Genomic DNA, 3,664 nt, shown 5'->3' on the forward strand with positions numbered 1-3,664 from the left:
TTTATATTTTGTATCAAGCAAGCAGCGGCACTTGGAGACTTTTCTCAGTGAAAAAACAGTGTGTAGTTTAATCCATACCACAACAAAAAAAGGCCTTAAACTACAAGCTGTTTTTTCACTGAGAAAAGTCTAAGAGTGCAGCTGCTTGCTTGGTATACTATAATATACACATATATATATATATATATATATATTAGTATGTTCCCTTAGTGCGCTCTTATTATACACTACTGAAATGTCTAATTACTTTATGTCAGTTAGTGTCTGAGTTTACTAACATAAATACTATTATATTTCCAAACGGGAAAGCAAGCTTCAACACAGAGAGAATCCTTTGTCGGTAAGGATCAAAAATAGATAAAAGAAGAAATATCTCTATGGAGCGCTCTTATTCTATAATCTGATATAATTAGATGACTGTTGGTGGATGTTATATAAAGAGAGGCTGACCTTACACATTTATACACCCATATTAGAATCACATATATCTCTTTATTAAAAGATTTTGATTTAAAACTTATCATAAAACTTTTCCTTTTTTTTTACATTGGAGATACAATTGTATATTTCAACATTATTTGTATAAGGAAAAAAACAACAATATAATGAGCTTTCACCCAACGCGTTTCATCTATATCGACTTCTTCAGGGGTGTTCTTCAGGGTGCAATCCAAAAACAAAAAATATATAAAACAAGCATGAATAAGAAGGAACATTGATGCAGAGAAGAATATGCATATCGCAATATGGTCATATTATCCCTATTTGAACAAACTGATATTGTATGTGACAATGATTTTATGAGTTATACAAGAAACTGCTTACATACTCTCTTGCACATTATTAAAAATTATTTTAAAGACCATCAAAACACATTATGATAATAGTTGTCTGCTGAATCACTCCATAATCAGTAAGCCAGACAATTGACCCATCAGTATAATTGTACTCACTTCTAAATAACAGCTCTCTGTTTATATTGGAATAACTGTAGTATTCAAAAGGTATGAAGTTCTAATTGAACCAAAGTTGTACCTAAGTTAGAAAAGCGGAGACCAAATCTTAATATAACCCATTTTCAAATATATTGGCTAAATTGTATTTATTTTAATATACTTACTGAAAAATATTTATTACCAAGTTGAAAAAACTTGAAGAAAATTATTCCCAGAATATGATAGCGTTTATTGGGATTCCTTATTATAGGCCACCTAATGAATTATATTCTTCTCCAGCATGTAGATATATATTTCATTCATTTTTCTTGGCTCATTGGGTTGGCATTTCTAACAAGAACAGAACAATTATTAATTATCTCCTACAATATTCAATTCATAAAAGTTGGAGTTAGTAACTATTTATAATTTATTTATAATTATTTTTAATTTATAAAGCTTAGCTTACCCTCAGTTTTTCAAAGTATCAGTGAAGTCCAACAGAAGGGATCCACTTGTAAACTTAGGATAAAAATATCCCTTTAATTTTCCTAATGGGGACAGAGTATTACTTAACATCTTATTTCTAACCAGACTGCCATCAAGCGAAGAGTGGCCATATTTGCTTACCAGCAGTTGTCCTATAGGTCTGCCTGCATAGGTATCCAATATTGAAATGAAGACTAAGCTCACATTCTCCCTATTTAAGCTCCACAGCCTGTTACATCACTTCCTGTTATAGCTTTTTAATTGTTTAATTGATATTTTTACTCTAATCTTGTATTATGTATTTCAAATTGAAGTAAAAGAACCTTTATTAAATGGAATGGTTTTATTCATGATACCTGATTGAAATAACTGTGTTATTAAGTAGAATTAAGTTCATAATAAAGAGTTTAGACCAAATTGATTTTTCTAATTGGCATAGAAGCAAAGAGATGCTTCCTATATGAGTTCCAAGCCTCTTTGTGGCTGGGATGACATCATCGCACATCCAGTTGCTTGGCAACTGTTGGAATTGTTAATAAACAATTCCAACAGTTGCCAAGCAACCGGACGTGCGACGATGTCATCCCAGCCACAAAGAGGCTTGGAACTCATATAGGAAGCATCTCTTTGCTTCTATGCCAATTAGAAAAATCAATTTGGTCTAAACTCTTTATTATGAACTTAATTCTACTTAATAACACAGTTATTTCAATCAGGTATCATGAATAAAACCATTCCATTTAATAAAGGTTCTTTTATTTCAATTTGAAATACATAATAAAAGATTAGAGTAAAAATATCAATTAAACAATTAAAAAGCTATAACAGGAAGTGATGTAACAGGCTGTGGAGCTTAAATAGGGAGAATGTGAGCTTAGTCTTCATTTCAATATTGGATACCTATGCAGGCAGACCTATAGGACAACTGCTGGTAAGCAAATATGGCCACTCTTCACTTGATTGCAGTCTGGTTAGAAATAAGATGTTAAGTAATACTCTGTTCCCATTAGGAAAATTAAAGGGATATTTTTATCCTAAGTTTACAAGTGGATCCCTTCTGTTGGACTTCACTGATACTTTGAAAAACTGAGGGTAAGCTAAGCTTTATAAATTAAAAATAATTATAAATAAATTATAAATAGTTACTAACTCCAACTTTTATGAATTGAATATTGTAGGAGATAATTAATAATTGTTCTGTTCTTGTTAGAAATGCCAACCCAATGAGCCAAGAAAAATGAATGAAATATATATCTACATGCTGGAGAAGAATATAATTCATTAGGTGGCCTATAATAAGGAATCCCAATAAACGCTATCATATTCTGGGAATAATTTTCTTCAAGTTTTTTCAACTTGGTAATAAATATTTTTCAGTAAGTATATTAAAATAAATACAATTTAGCCAATATATTTGAAAATGGGTTATATTAAGATTTGGTCTCCCCTTTTCTAACTCAGGTACAACTTTGGTTCAATTAGAACTTCATACCTTTTGAGTACTACAGTTATTCCAATATAAACAGAGAGCTGTTATTTAGAAGTGAGTACAATTATACTGATGGGTCAATTGTCTGGCTTACTGATTATGGAGTGATTCAGCAGACAACTATTATCATAATGTGTTTTGATGGTCTTTAAAATAATTTTTAATAATGTGCAAGAGAGTATGTAAGCAGTTTCTTGTATAACTCATAAAATCATTGTCACATACAATATCAGTTTGTTCAAATAGGGATAATATGACCATATTGCGATATGCATATTCTTCTCTGCATCAATGTTCCTTCTTATTTTATATATTTTTTGTTTTTGGATTGCACCCTGAAGAACACCCCTGAAGAAGTCAATATAGACGAAACGCGTTGGATGAAAGCTCATTATATTGTTGTTTTTTTCCTTATACAAATAATGTTGAAATATATAATTGTATCTCCAATGTAAAAGAAAAGGAAAAGTTTAATGATAAGTTTTAAATCAAAATCTTTTAATAAAGAGATATATGTGATTCTAATATGGGTGTATAAATGTGTAAGGTCATCCTCTCTTTATATAACATCCACCAACAGTCATCTAATTATATCAGATTATAGAATAAGAGCTCTCCATAGAGATATTTCTTCTTCTTATATATATATATATATATAAGTGCAACTGAATTTGCTGTGCTATATAAGAAATGGTTAATAAAAATAAATATATATTTATTTATCTATACATGTATTTCTCCTTCCTCCCCC

General features: G+C 30.2%; 2 long non-coding RNA genes across 2 annotated transcripts; one reads left to right on the forward strand and one right to left on the reverse strand.

The window, feature by feature from the left end:
- Positions 1-494: 494 nt before the first annotated feature.
- On the reverse strand, positions 495-1,604 carry LOC134911488 (uncharacterized). The gene is made up of 5 exons (XR_010176614.1): positions 1,566-1,604; positions 1,405-1,486; positions 1,121-1,286; positions 954-1,035; positions 495-656 (listed from the first exon to the last, which is right to left on the reverse strand). It is a non-coding gene; the product is annotated as an uncharacterized LOC134911488 (long non-coding RNA).
- A 712-nt stretch (positions 1,605-2,316) lies between these two features.
- On the forward strand, positions 2,317-3,370 carry LOC134911489 (uncharacterized). Its single transcript, XR_010176615.1, has 5 exons — positions 2,317-2,355; positions 2,435-2,516; positions 2,635-2,800; positions 2,886-2,967; positions 3,255-3,370. It is a non-coding gene; the product is annotated as an uncharacterized LOC134911489 (long non-coding RNA).
- Positions 3,371-3,664: the final 294 nt, after the last annotated feature.

Source organism: Pseudophryne corroboree, chromosome 4 (genome assembly GCF_028390025.1).
Source record: "Pseudophryne corroboree isolate aPseCor3 chromosome 4, aPseCor3.hap2, whole genome shotgun sequence".
Classification (NCBI taxonomy): Eukaryota; Metazoa; Chordata; class Amphibia; order Anura; family Myobatrachidae; genus Pseudophryne; species Pseudophryne corroboree.